Source organism: Pocillopora verrucosa, chromosome 7 (assembly GCF_036669915.1).
Source record: "Pocillopora verrucosa isolate sample1 chromosome 7, ASM3666991v2, whole genome shotgun sequence".
Classification (NCBI taxonomy): domain Eukaryota; kingdom Metazoa; phylum Cnidaria; class Anthozoa; order Scleractinia; family Pocilloporidae; genus Pocillopora; species Pocillopora verrucosa.
Window position 1 is genome coordinate 13,564,047 of NC_089318.1, and position 16,292 is coordinate 13,580,338.

The 16,292-nt window shown below is 36.6% G+C and overlaps 1 pseudogene; it reads left to right on the forward strand.

Annotated features, from left to right (window-relative positions):
• Window positions 1-9,050: 9,050 nt before the first annotated feature.
• LOC136282527 (uncharacterized) lies at window positions 9,051-14,805 on the forward strand (annotated as a pseudogene).
• The last annotated feature ends 1,487 nt before the right edge of the window (window positions 14,806-16,292 follow it).

Here is a 16,292-nt window from a genome sequence, read left to right on the forward strand (position 1 = left end):
TCGACGCGATGGTATATAGCAAACCTCAATAAACCACACCTGATATTTAAGCGACATTTGGTTTGTCACGTATTCCTCTCAATAACATTTGCGTTTCGCGGCTGATCGAGATCAGTGGAGGCACTTAATTGCCGCTCAGATCGAAAAAAAAAAAAAGCGGAAAAAATTTTGGAAAAAAGCGTTTAAATTTTTGACGAAAACCGAAAACCAAATGCTAAACCACGTAAAATCCGCAAACCGAAATGAACAATCCAATCCGCTCCGGCCGGACCGATCCAGATTTTGTCGACGCCGCATCGTTCACATCTCAGAAGGTCATACTAGGCTTTTTAAGGTCATTTTAGAAATCACTCAAGGTTCTTTTGGGTCATTTTAGGTCATTCCTTAGGTCATAAATTTGCATTTACCGTACCACTTATCTTAAGCTTGCAAGGATTTAATTCAAATAAATGACTACCTGCTATCAGCAAAAGTATATCAGAGTTGATGAGAATGTTTCTTTGACAAAATCCTTCGTTCTCAAAACGGTGGGCAAAATAAACTCTACTAAGCGTAATTGCGCATGTCTTGGTTAAAGCAGGAGCCCCTGTTTAAATTCGATTAGTGAGTAAAAATCATCCCGTTGCAACAATTTCGCTTCAACATCGTTAAGTTTGTATTTTGTAATTACTAGGAAACGATCTGAACGAAACGTGTATTTAAACCGTTTTCTTTTGATCGGCGAATTGATCTAGGAGCTCTTAGGACAAGGTCCCAAACATAGCTAGGTCATTACGGGCTGATATATTTTTTCCTCGACAAAGACTTTATCTCCATTTTTTTATTAGTGAAATCTGTTCACCTATGAACAAACATTGATCATAATTAATGGTAACGTCTGAATTGAGGCAACACTGGAGATATTAAGTTATTAAGTTGGGGTAAATTTTGTCATTGTTCAAGGCGGCTTGAAACGACCTTACAACGTTAGGATAAAATTGTGTTAACACTAGATATTTGCCATATTTTTCGTAATAAGTATTAAAAGGAGGGGAAGATATTTTTATGAATATCACGAAATGTCGAGGAATCTTTACGTTAGAACTCGAGTTGAAGTCAAAGATCACCCTCGATCCGTCATATTGGTGGGAAAGTATGGGCAGACCAAGTGTGATTTGCAGTTTTTTTGGTAAGCAAAAATAATCGGAACTTTTTTGTATCAATTTCTTAATTAGGACCCTAAAACAAGACCATGCCAAATTTCAGCCAGATCGGTGAAATGAAATGGCCGACCAAAGTTCGAAAGTTACAGACCATCGAACCTAAATGGAATCTTTTAGATGATTTTTTTCGTGAACTGTATTGTTTAAAACTCCTGTTTCACACTTATAGTGGACTGCTTCGTCAGCGTAGCTTCATTTTCCGTTTTGTTGTTATTTATTTATTTTTTTTAATTCCCTCAATTCCCTGCTTCCTACAGTACCCCTTAAAACTATGTGAAGGCCCTTCTCTTACCTGGTTTATGCTATTGATTCCTACTTGATATATTTTCATTTTACAATGCTGATTGTTCCATAAATAAATAAATAAATAGAAAAAAGTAATAATAACAATGATGAAACAACGGTAAAACAAATTTATGATAAGCACTATTTTTGAAAATTTCAGAATGTTCGTTGGTGGTAAAAACATATATACGAATCGCTAAAATATTCGTTTCTTTATGATATGAAATTATTTAGCAAAATGTTGACGCATTTCTTGATTTTGTTCATAGCAGGTAATAATATTAATAAAGTTGGGGACAAGGATGGCAATTAGGATTTGCACCAGAATTTCAAAGACTATGGACATTAGTTTTACCCTGAACTTAAAAACATCGTCCTTTTACTGGGAATCGATGGTTGCGAGAGGTTGGGGTCAAATGATTCTGGATTCAAACTTTGTTCAGGTTCAAATGGTTTCTTTATTTGGAAAAAATCTATTCTTTTCGACAGATAATAGCTTCGACACTTTTCTGTTTGTTTCATTGAAATCGATGTTCAAAAATGCCCAATGAACTGTAATCAAACTGTGTTTGTTTTTCTAACAACAACAACAATACAGGTTGAAGGAGACAGGTTTGTCGCTCTATTTGCCTTTAACTCAGAAGCAATATAAATAACCTCTTTAATTATAAAAGTGATCAAAACAAATTAAGAAACATGAGAACATTATTTTGACAAAATTTATATTTTTTAGAGGGAAAAAAAAGTATTGTAAATACATTGAAGGTAGGCCAAAAGACTACCACTAATAGAAAGAAAAGTCAACTGATTCTCCTCAAAGATTTCATTTGTAGAGAAATATTCCTTCAATATTTTTTATACGGTCATTTTTTAACGTGTGCACCACCACGATGTTGAAGTAACTTCCCATAAACGGAAAAAGATTTGATTTCCTATGGCACTCTATGATAATTGAAAACCCAACTTTTTATTTCTTTTTTTTTATCTTCCTACTCGTTACAAAATCGGAATATAATGGACTTACTTCATCAAATTCGTTCGCTAGAGCTTCTTATCGACAAGTGAATGTTTGCTTGTAGAGTCCGAAAGAGGTGCTTGTTTTGATAATTAAATTGATAAAAAAAGCTTAGGGCTTACGAAGTTGGACTTCTCTCTCCTGAGACTAAAAATGATCACAATAATAATAAAAATAATAATAATAATTACAAGAAAAAGTCAGCAATTTCTACCTCAACATCACTCCAGTTTTTGATAATGAAGATAAGAAGTCAGACCGTGTATTAGTGTATATCAAGTGAAAAGTTTGAAACTTGTGTAGATATCAAAGCTAATTTGAACTTGTGAAAATGAATTTCTGCTGATTCATTACCTCTAATTGACATTATTGCCAGACGAGAGCAGTAAATCATGGAGAAGGAACATGATTCACAGGAAGTTCTTACCAGAGAACCAAAATAAACATTGTTAAGGTAATTCAACAAAGCATCACAATCCCAGCTGTTCTACATATCTTTCAGCGAAAAAAAGGGGAAGACGGAAATATTCACAGAAATATGGATATGAAAGGTGTCGCGGAGGTGAATTGGCTGACTTACCTTGTAACAAGGCTCCATGATAATCAGAACTTATCCATCACGAATATCATGACACACAGGAAGTTCTTACCACCACCAAAATAAACAGTGGTTGCATGATAATTTGGCAAAGTTTCACAATGCCACCTGATGTGCATATGGAAAAGCGATAACCTAGGAAACCATCAAATGAATTCTTCATTTTCACAAACTAGATTTACATCTATCCATTTCTTTAACGCACACATTTTCCACGACGAACTAATTTAGTCAATTACATTATGACACAGAAATTTTGCGAGCTTTACCGGTCTAAACGTCTGCCCGATTTTGTTATGAATATAAAATTGTAGGAAAGTTGCGTGACCTAAAAAAATGATTTCAGGTCCAATTTATCTTAATTCAGCACAAACAGTTTAAATATCAGTGTTTAACAAATTTTTATTTATCATTTCTAAAATGAGACGACCGTGTGGATTTGAAAGGTGTCGTGGGGGTGAATTTACTGACGTGTGACATGCCTGCATAATTACAACTGTTATTTATTAATTTTTCATGATAGCATGTCAGGCCACAAAAAGATGTGACAAAACTTAATTATGACACTTGACGGGCAAATTATACATTTGTACTGGCAGTACCTAAGGCAGAACAGGTGGCATACGAAATAATTTGACTGCCATTGGTTTAACCGCCGATAACCTAATTTCCATTGTTTCAAACTTCCCCTGTCATGATAAGTAATATCAAGTAAAGAATTTGTTTCTTAAACATACGTTTAATGGGCCAGAACTTTTCTAATCCTTTTCTGTAACATGCGTTCTGTTTCTGTCTCCCTTCTCTTATTGGAAGTCTGCTTTATGATACAAAGGGCTGTCAGATCACAAGGTTAGTTTCAGTATGACTTACATCCAATTCATGTTTACCTTTGGTTCGAGTATTGGTTTTTTTTAGGAAACGTTCAATTATAAGAAATCGTCATGAAGTAAAAAAAAAAAGGCTTTATCCACCTATATTAACTGAAGAGCTGTCGTTAAAATATTCAGTCATCAACCTACAGCTAGTACTTTGAAGAAATATGATATTTTCGTGTCCGAGGCATGTATTGTTTTGAACCGCTCGAACTTTCGGCGACATATTCCTTGATGGTGTTAATGCGACTCGAAATTTCGGGCGAAAATTCGCTCTATGTGGGGAATATTCGGAAAGAAAATTCGTTGCTATTGTTCATTCTTCTCAAAAAGATTTGGTTGGATTTGTGGTTTGTTACTGATCCATGTAAAACTCCCATAGAATTTCCCGCTACGATTTCAGTCTCCGCGCGACCCATTTCGTTTACAACCATGGCAACATTTAGGGTATTAATTGTGTCGATGCATTTGGGATCATTTACGTACTCTACTTTTCGTAGTCATCGTAGCAAAAGTTTCGAATTATTCTAGAAAAAAAATCAGTATCCTCCACAAGCAAGGCCTCCACCCAGCTGAAACATTAAAAAGCGTTGAATCGCTAAGGGTTACTAGTAAGCGTTTCGCGCATCATTAGAAAGTTGTGTCTCACCGGTTCCGTGGCAAATTTACCTCAATCGGGAAGACCTAAAAAGCTGTCTATGGAAGCGAACAGTGTAAGTGGGAATAGTGCAAAAGAATTATTGCCAAAAGGTGCCAGAATTTACGCAAAAATAGGGCAACGTGACCAAAATACTAGTTGTTTCAGCTTTCACTCAATAGTATTCAGTGTTTTGTTGGGAAATGTAAAGTATTTCACACCTTTTTTCACACTCTTTCATTAACGTCTGCTTGTGTAGGATGAAAACGAACAAAGGACGCTTAAATGCTAAAACACTGTAAGCTCTCTGAAGCTAGTGTTTTTTTTAATATATAAATTGAGAAGAATAAATATTTCCAAACAAACATAGGTGTTGCGATATCTGGAAAGCATACTGCAATCAGCGATATAGGTACTGTTTATTTGCACAGGTATTGAGAACGAATAAACAAGGAACCCATTTCTCGTTTGAAAACACTCTAAACACGTTCTCTGCTCTCTCTGGTGAAAAGCGGAGTACTAAAGTTAATGTTAAAAACTATTCCAATCATTTGAGAGTTTATTTCCACCAAATACATGTCTCTTGGTCGGAATTGCTCTTCATCCCGATTTACTTTTGTTGTTGTAAACTGATCGAACACTGAATCGGATATGGTGGTTTAGGCTTGAAATTAAGAGATCCTCGCAGCTAAGAACACTACTGAAACGAGTTGTTAAAATAGGACCTGAAAAAATACAGGCCCGAACGGGATTTGAACCCATGACCTCTGCGATACCGGTGCAGCGCTCTACCAACTGAGCTAACAAGCCAACTGAAAGCTGGATAATGTGTTGGGTCCAAATAAACCATCCAGGCGATGAATGATGATTTTAGATTTCAGCTCCCAGTTGGCTTGTTAGCTCAGTTGGTACAGCGCTGCACCGGTATCGCAGAGGTCATGGGTTCAAATCCCGTATAGGCCTGATTTGTTTCAGGTCCTATTTTCAACTACTCGTTTCAGTAGTGTTCGTAGCTGCGAGTATCTCTTGATTTCATTTCTTCACCGCAGTGTAAAGGCTAGCTAGGAACACTACTGAAACGAGCAGTTGAAAATAGGAGGAAATTAGTGTTAACAACTGGGTTGAAAACATAAATTAGCCACCATAAAGGGTAAAATTTTGGCACGAATGGATTGTACTAAAACAGCTGGACAGATTTTGGAAAGTTCAGAGCGGCAATGTAGAATTTCTTCGGTGAGTTTGTTACGTTTTTGGTACATGGCTCTGATTGTGATTCTCATAATATTACGTGAAAAAATAATTTTGGGCGCACTGAATTTGGTGACGATATTGATTCGAATGAGAAAAAGAAGATGGGACCCAGCTACGCCAATCTACTTGTAGTTTTTATCGAACATCAATTTTTTAGCCAATACCACGGCCAAAAACCTGAACTCTACGGCCGCTACATTGACGATTGCATCGGCGCTACCTCCTCTACCAAAGAGGACCTCACTCAATTTATAACCGCCGTCAACTCCTCTCATCCGGCTCTTAAATATACCTGGGAAATTTCCGACACTTCTTTGGCTTTTCTAGACATCAAAATTTCAATTGAAGGCAACGGCTTATGTACTAGTGTTTACTACAAACCTACAGATTCACATAGTTACTTGTTGTATTCATCCTTACATCCATCACACGTCAAGAACTCCATAGCTTTTTCACAGTTTCTCAGACTTCGTCGTTTATGCAGTGACGACTCTGATTTTTCCGAAAAATCAGAGGCAATGTGCCAGTTTTTCGATAAACGTGGCTATCCTGTTTCTGTCGTTCAAGCGGGCTACCACCGTGCCCAACAAATCGATCGACAGGCAGCACTACAAACGGCCGAGAAGGAAAACACTGACCGCATTCCATTTACTCTTACATTTCACCCTCACGACCACGCAGTTAAATCTATCATTCTTAAAAATCTTAAATTACTCCAAAACGATTCAGAGACTGGCACTATCTTTTCGCAACCCCCACTTATTTCATTCAAACGTGACAAAAACATAAGCAACTTTTTAGTCAGGAGTTCATTTCAAACCAATGACCAATCTGGAACTTTTAAATGCGCTCGCTCACGATGCAAAACTTGTCCTTTTATTCACAACGTAGAGAAAATATCGGGACCTAAAAGATCCATTAAGATCATTGATCACTTTACGTGAACCTCCGCCAATGTTATTTACTGCATAACTTGCACTTATTGCAATAAGTTATAATCGGCGAAACAGGAAGACGACTGGGTGACCGATTCCGAGAACACCTTCGCGATGTGGAAAGAAATGACAAGGACGCATCCAAACCAGTTGCTAGACACTTTAATCTTCCTAATCATTCTAAACAGCATATGGCAGTTTGCGGCCTTTCCTTACATCTAGGCAGTTCGGAAAGCCGTAAAACACTAGAACAAAAATTTACATTCCAAATCGGCACCCTTAATCCCCACGGAATCAAGGAGCGCTTTTCATTCAACTAATTTATTCCTGTTTTCTCGTCACCATATTCCCACCAATGGCGTAGCCTCACTTTCTGCATATAAATCCACACACAACCCACAATTCCTCTAATCGCTCTGACGAAGGGCTAACGCTCGAAACGTCGGCTTTTTTACCCTTTATGGTGGCTAATTTACGTTTTCAACCCAGTTGTTAACACTAATTACTTCCTATTTTCAACTGCTCGTTCCAGTAGTGTTCCTAGCTGCGAGGATCTCCTAAGTTCATTTCTTCACCGCAGTGCAAATATATGAATTTCATATCTCTAAAATCATCATGGCTTAGGCTTGTTTAAACATCAGGAAGCTGGAGTTGATGTGCAAAATATCTGGATTCGTCAGGGAGATAATTTCAGCTAAGTACATGTATCATGGTCGGAATTACCGTAAGACGCGAACGCTCGGTACAATTTGCCCGATTTTCGTTGTCATCCACAGATCGAGCCCAGAGTCTGTCGGACGTGATAACTTTTTGATGTTTAGTCCTTTTGTCTACTGTGTTTAGTCTCAATTATTAAATGTCTCTGTCTGTCCAAAAGGTTGGAAATACGTTTAAAACATATTTTTTGTTGCATAATATACAAACTTGATCACTCGTGGAAGGCTATTGTCAGTTTGAAGCGAAGTTTCTAACACTAATGATCGAAAGACACTTTTCCGGCGCAGAATTTTCGCGTCGTGGCGAAAATTCAACGAAAAAGCTTTCCTCCCGCTCAAACGAAACATCGCCTAATAGGCTTCGAACTTTCGACGAAAGATCGTCAGAACAAATAACCAAATTCGCCGAATTCCGTTTGCATTACTTTTGCACAATACTGTAATTAAGTAAGAATTCTACAAAGCGAAGCACAGACGATTACAAAATCGATGTCAGAACTTCTGCCGAGGAATTTGAACCCCCATAGTCGTATTCCTCCACTGACCCAAGCTGTCCAGAGATTGTCGTCTTTCCGAAGATACGTGCCTTTAATACAAGCCCTCAAAGAAGCGAAACAGAATGAGATAATTTTCAATTTAATTAAGAACAATAGAGAATTGCCGTGTACGTGTTTACCTACTCTCATAATAACACCCGAAACATGGCCGAGGGTTTGTAATATCCCTTTTCTTGTAACACTTTCTGCAAGATAGAAATAAAATAGACGAAGAAAAAATTCAAGTCTAACACAACTGACAGTGAAATATCACCTACCAAGTTTTCCGTAATTCCTCAACATATCAGCATAAGCAATACGTTGCATTTGATGTATTATTATTTCCATTTCAAAGGTGTCTGCATCGCGGACCAATGTCGTAATTTGGAGTTTGGACCTGAGAAGGCATTTAAGGGGAAACGCCTCGTAAACCACAACAATTCGCACCGTAGAAATAACAGTTTCTAGGTTCTGTGAAAACTTGTGTTACATGGAGCCCTACTGCGTCCAGCATTAATCTTTATACACAGGCAGATGGAAATGGAAACTATAGATGTGAACTGAACAATGCTACTCATGAAGGACACGAAGAAAAGTTGATAGAACAAGCAATGTATTCTTATCACGCAGCTGAGGTAAATATTACTTTAAATTTGAAAGTCAGATTGGTGTATTTTGTTTTTTCTTTTTAAACTCTTATATCATATCACTTTCAGTTACGAACTTGAGTTGTTTTTCACTATTTCAAGACATTAGCAGTAATATTGTGTCTGTGCTTTTTACCAAGATCTCCTCAAAGACAAAGCATTTTAAAGTTATTGGAGAAACATAGAAATAGGAGGACAACTATGATGACAAGAATACCACGGAAATATTGATGATGGTAGCGGTGCAGTTGACTATTAGATGATGAAAACGATTGTAAGGATGATAATGACAATGAAATTGACAACGGTTTGTTTCTTCTGTCAGAGCAACTGTGTTCAAAATCCTTGTAAGAACAATGCTACTTGTCAAAGCGGATTTACTAAGAAAGGTTATCGGTGTCTGTGTACCGGCTGGATTTGAGGGTCCGATTTGCGAAAGAGGTAAACACAACTTTTACGTTGATATTTTGAGACCTTCAGTTTAACAACAACGAGGAAAAACTTTACCGCACTACTTGTAAATTAGGTCTCAACGAATGAAAGAGCTTTTTTCTGTCCTTATGTGGTTGAAACCGTTCTTACTAGTCAGTAAAAACCGAAGGACAAGAGGTCTTTATTGCGGTTCCTTCACCACTACAACTCAATGGCAATAGTTGTTTTTCTTCATTTTTTCTCGTCATCTCCTTTCTCCATATTCGTGTTCACATATCTTCTGCGCTGCACTGAAAGGGGAAAGGAACAATAGAAAAATACATAAACCACAAGCAATTATAGCCGGATTAAAAGAATACTACATGAGACTGACAAGGTGGCTGTTAGTCGATTCATTTTCATTACATTTTTTCACTCGATGCAAACCAAAAATGACGTGTTGTGGTCATAAGTAGAACGGAAACAACGCTTAGCACATTAAGAACAATATGAGAAGGAGGCCTACCCAAGTGATTGTTGTTTTAAAGTTGTTGATGCTTTAGTTTTTTTTGGTACGATAATTTTGTTTTCATTTATTTGTTGTTTTTTTTTTAATTCAGACGTCAACGAATGTGTTCGCGGGCTACAAAAATTCAGCTCTGATTCGTTCTGCACCAATACCAAAGGTTCATGCAATTGCACATGCAAACATGGATTCACGGGAAATGGACGAGAATGTAAAGGTAGGCGTTGCATTCATTAGCATTTATGTGAGGAAAAAAAAAGTTACATTTGCAAATTACCCACAAAAGGGATGATAACATACATCTCGATTCTCTCAGCACGAAATGTAAAGTGAAAGTGAACGCGACAGGGAAATATATGGACGAAATCACAATGACATTCTTCTTGATCATCAAAGTGTTTTTTCACCAAATGAAATCAATCTACTCATCACTTTTTCTTAGTTTCATTCATCCTTGGTTGTTGTACAGACTGTCCTATGGCTACAGAAACCTGTTTGATGTCTCAACAACAAACATTAAAGCTGTACAAATCAAATATGAATATCAAGTAATGTTGCTGACCTTCCAGTCATTTATATATTTTCGTCAATTGTTTGTTGGCTATATTCTATAGACATCGATGAGTGTGTCGGAGGGTCACACGCTTGCAGCCCTGATGCCTATTGCAACAATACCAAGGGGTCTTACAACTGTACCTGTAAACCTGGATTCCTTGGGAGTGGAAGAGAATGCGAGGGTGAGCGTTATTTTTGAGAATATTGAGCAAAGGAGTATTTTATAATTTCGAACTTTTCTGATAAAGAGTGAAATACCAATACAGCAGTACTACATCCATAGACATAAAAAAAACAAAAACAAAAACCTCTGCCTTCTGATTGAAAAACCAAATAGCACAGAACAAACAACAAAGCGTCTTGCAATTATATCTGCTGCTATTTTTTAAATTGTTCATCTATTTGTCTGTCTATTTTTTTCTATTCTTTTTATCGTTTTATTTTGGAGATATCAACGAGTGTCTTGGCACTTTACAACACCTGCAGTCCTCATGCATTTTTGCAATAACACCAAAGGGTCATACAGTTGTACCTGTAAACATGGACTCACTGAAATGGACGAGAATGTAAAGGTAAACGTTGGGGTCAAATATAGAAGAAAAATCGGTTGATGAAAGTCCAAAAAGAATCTTTATACATTAGCGATAGCACTGTTCTTCTATTGAGCATTGGTTCCCCTATACACTAGATGGAAACTAATAGGTATTACAAAGCAAACATTGCAACGCAATTTTAAGAATCTTTTTACCATTATAATATTATTTAAGGCTACCAGAGGTGCAAGTAAACCACTATTAGTATATTATACATTAATTTATTATCAAAAATCTGATTGGTTGGGGGCATTTAATCAATATAGAACAGCGTGTACAGTTGACATGATAACACAATGTCCGCAGCGGATATTGCAGTTATCATTTCGAGTCAAATTCTACTTAATCTCTAAGCCCCATTGTTTATTGTTCTATAAAGCAAACATACGTGCTGCCAAACAAAGTGAAAGAAACTGAGAACTGTTTTCAGCTACAAAGCAGAGCTTGGAAAAGCTTGGCAAATGATAAATTCTTCGGTCAATTAGTCACACTGCAATCAATATAGTTTCCAAATGATTAATTAAATATAGATAAAATAAATTAACATTTCCCTTTAATCAAAGAAAAATCTGATTGGTTGAGAGCATTCAGTCGGTATACAATGGCGTGTGCACTTGACACGATAACCCAATATCCACGGCAGACATTGCAGTTATCATTTCTAGTTCAAAATTCTTTTAGTTTCTAATTTCCTCTTCCGTGTAGTGTTTAAAAACGTTTGCTAACTCAGGTTTTTGAAAATCTATGTAATGAGAAAATTATTGAATTCGATTTTGCATGAAATTGCTATTCATTAAACCTTGTCTTTGTGTCTGTGTGATTTCCCTCATCCTTTGGCTTCAGAAGACAACTCAGATCTCAGTTTTGATAATTTAAGATATCTTACTCAACCTCATCTAGTAATTGCTTATTAGCTTAAAGCTTTTCTTCATCTCCTTTTTTTTAATTGGCAAGTGCCTCTGAAACAAATCCATCGATGATTCTTAAGCGTTTGAAATTTATCTTCTTCCAAAATCACAAAATACGAGCTGGCATTTGCTGCGGCTTATACTGTTAATATTATCAGCCAGATTTGAAACTAAATGCCCAATCATGGGTCTTTGATATTTTTCGAATGAATTATTTTTCAAACACAACTGGTAATAAACTTGGTAAGCCTTTAATAAGGTAGAAACTTTGAATACTGGATAAAAATATCTATTACCTTTTTAAGATAACAACAATCGATCCTCTTCCGGCGCTGTTTGTTATCATGATGTATTTGAAGAAAACATACATGCTGCCAAACAAAGTAAATGAAAACTGAGAACTCTTTAGCCAAAAAACAGAGCTTGGAATGTAATAAAAGTCTTCAGCCAATCAGTTAGATTGCAGGCAATATAGTTACTACTAATCCCACTAATGGATTAAGATGTAGCTAACACAAATTCAAAATTTCTTCTGATAAAAGGCTTTTTTTATCTTCTTCTAGGAGCTTCCTCGTGTAAATAAATTTATGTCATTTAAGTACAACTGATTCTCGATATTATTTTCATAGTACATCAAATATCCCGCTTGCCCGCAATTATTTAAAGCCCATCACGGCATTAAATGTACCCAATTTCCAAATTTTCCACATTCCATAGGCAAAGAAAGTCCTCTTTCAAACCTTGATTCATTTCAGTGGATTTCATTACTGTCGTCACAGATGAAGTGAAAAAATATCCTTTGCACTCGGACACCTGTTTAATTCTAGCCAAAACCAAGAATAGTTGCTATGACGCTGTTGTTTATATTCCATAGTTGTTAACTTCTGAAGGATCAACTTTTCAATTACTTACTTGTTGATTCATTATTATCATCCCCTAGTTTCTTTCCCTTTATTATTATTATCATTGCCACCATTGTAGCTATGATAATCATTTTTATAAGCTCAAGTTTTACGTCACCATCACTGTTTTCTTTAAAAGTTTATTTATTTTTTTTTTTATTTGGATCCAAAAGATCCAATGTGAGTGGTGTGGTTACCCTTCTTGTTGACTCCCAACCATTGTCCGTTTTCTGTCACATGGGAAATTTTGGGTGTGGAGATGGAGGATGGACGCCAGTCATGAAGATTGACGGCAGAAAGGTGCATACTTTTGTTAAATAATTCATCTCGTATATAAACCCGCTCTCTTTCAAAACGTTGCGAGTTAAAAACGTGCATGTTACTTATGTATGCCTTTTGTTTTTCATCGAGAAGGTAATACATGAAGAAAAGACTTCGTTCAACGTAAATTTCAAGACTTTTTGCGTAGTGACTATTGAAAAAGAATGAAAAAGAATGTGTAAATATACCCTTACATATTTGTCTCTAGTATCATATAATAGCTAGTTTAGAACTACAAACCATTGAGATCATATTTCGGTTACAAACTGTTTAGAACAAAGAACATATCTTATCTGAGTTAAAGTTTCAGACTATTTAAGGAATTTGTAGATATCAACATGATTTAAAGAGTTGTCATTGCTCATCCCCCTGAACAGCGAGGAGGAGGTGGATAGTAAATGAGGATTCTTGGAAGACTATAGAACATTTAGTGCCATAAACTTGCTAATGAGGAGGGACTATGGATCATAGGGATATTACAGAGTCTTAAGGGAGGTTATTTTTATCGTGACACAATGAAACACCAATATGTGTATATATATATACATATATATATATATATATATATATATATACTAAAATCAATGAAAAACAAAAGTCTTCTTTTAACTTTTACTTTGCTTTTGCGCTACGCGTTTCACCGCTGTTGCGGCTCTTCAAGCATAGCAAAATGTGTTTATTGACTTGTTACGTCACTGATCTAATTGTAATCACATTAACAATATAATGGCTATTATAATTCGAAGCGCGCGCGAGCAATTAGCGTAATTTCAAGTCATTAAGAACTGGTTTATATTTCGAAATAAAAAATCGCTCGTTGTTCTTTCTCATGACCATAACATTTCTCATGTAAAACGGAGAGATGTGAACTGAGGGTTCAATCCCGCAGCACATGCATCAATGCTTATCATTGGTTTTAGTATCTTCATTCGACACGGAAGTTTACAGTTTCTTTATATATATATAATATATATATATATATATATAATACATATATATATATATATATATATATATATATACATATATATATATACATACATACATACACAAAGAGATCCGAAATTCTTTTAAGAATTTATCCTCCTACCAGTCTATCATCCTTCATTCACTTCACAAACGATTATTGTTTCAACGAGTTTTGATTGTGTGCGAATGAAAACACACAAGACTCCTCGCAAATATTCGTGCACTGAGTCCGAGTTGGAAAAAAGATTGACGTTAGTCTTCACGACACGGTGTCGTAAACGCTGAGGGCAATTCAACGGTAAAACAAATCAGTACGAAATCAATAAATACAGATATACGACAGGATGTCGACAGCAAATATCCATCAATTTGGAGGAAATACAAAAAATTTTGCTCCTCTATTTCAGACCACCTTCCATTATGACGCTCATTATTGGAAAAATCACGATAAAGTCAACCTCTTCGGCGGAGAGACTGGGTTTGACGAACAAGAATCAAAGCTACCTACCTACTGGAACACCTCCTTCTCTAAGATCTGTCTTGGAATGAAGATCAACAACACCACAAGTTCATTGTCATCATAGGCTGGCTGACTCTCTGCACTCACTAATCGCTGATGACCAATACCGCAACACCTCACTGGGTCGTGACGAGTGGAAAGCGTTGATTGGCAGCAACGCCTCTTTACAGCACAATTGTAACAGGGAAGGATTCAATGTCTTTAGTGGTCGGAGAGATCGTTCTAAAGTCAGAATTGGTATCATTAGCAATGACCAGAACGACTGCTATTCGTGTAACTCTTTGATTGGATTTGGTACAGGAAGTCAACATAAAAACGTAGATCTTGCGGAAACGAGGCACGCCATATTGGTTTAGATAATGGACAAAAGAGTATCAAAGCCATGGGGTACATATTGGTGCAATAAAACCAAATTTTGACGTACTAATAAAGTCCGTACATCACGTTTGGTTTACCTTGATGACATCCTATTCAGTCCGAAAAAAAAGTCAGACAAACAGTTCCGCCAAAAAAAAAAGCGCTCAATATACAGTAACTAACGCCTTTACATTACTTAAGAGAAATGTAGGATCTCCAAATCCTTAATTTCTTAGACTTCAGCATACAGGCATATTTAAAACGGTTTTTCTCCTAAAATGTTAGTCACGTCCCCAGCTTCATTAATCAAATTTGTAAAATATTTGCCCAAAAAAGTCATATTTGTCACTGAATTTTGCTTATTGCCACTTGGCTTTTATGCAATAGATACAGCAAGGTGTTAGGTCACTCGAACGCCATCATTCCTGGCCGGTCCCTCCCTAGAACTTCATTGCTTTAGACTTGAAATGACTAAAAAGATTCGAACAATTATCGGCATTATTAATCGATCATCGAAATCAGAATTTTCTAGCTGTTACAGTCCCTTGTCAATCAGAGCAATGGTACATTTAAATGCCACGTTTTCGTAAATGCCTGAACTGATTCATCCTTGTGTCCTTTTGGCGCTTGGTAAAATAGTGGAGGAAAATGAAAATAGACTCTATTTCGAAAGTTATCGGGTTACAGTTGATGTTTTAATACATGTAGTGCCTGTTGTTTGCGTAATTTGCTGAAATGTTTAAAATTCAAACTACTCCTACAATTTAAAATGTTGTGGTATCTCTCTCCGTGTAGATTGATTCAACGCAGTAGTGTCGCCTTACCATCGGCTAAGATGTAAGATAGGAATATTGTAGTCAATGTTTATTTGTATTAAAGTTTGTTTCTGATGTGGTCTTTGTTCTAAACTCTGAAGTATCATCCTTTTGGTTTCGCCGTGATTTAGTCCTAAAACTAGGAGCCTCAAGATCTTGGACAAACTAGGCCATGGGGAAGTTTTATTTTTCGCAGACTTACCTGTACCGAGAGGCCAAACGTTTCGAACTTATTCTGGTATCATCAACTATTTCGCAAAAATCTGTCCAGTTTATAGTTCATCAAATTATGGACACAAATCAAGATGCGATTGGGCGGAGTAGTATATTAGAGTCCAATGACCAGTAATGGATGAAAGATTTCCTCCCTCCACCGAGCCCTTCGTAATCGGTTGAGTGTCGCTAGGAGCCGAAAGGAGATCTTTTATTTCTTTTTTTTTCAACCCTTACTTTTCTTTTATCGACTATCATTCAAAAGGACAAAAGGTAAATAAGTAAGACTGAAGAAATGTTGTTCTACAGTGCCCGCCGGCAAAGACAACTCATAAGAAAGTGGAGCCTCGCCGCTTCTCTCATGGAACCGCTAAGAGAGTTTAATACAGACTACAATGACTTCGCAGTTTGGAAATGGATGTCTGAGCCGCATGACGTTTTGAACGTCCTGCCGTTGTTCCTAGAAGAGATGAAACATTGATAAAAAGTGCTATTTTTTAGTTCATGC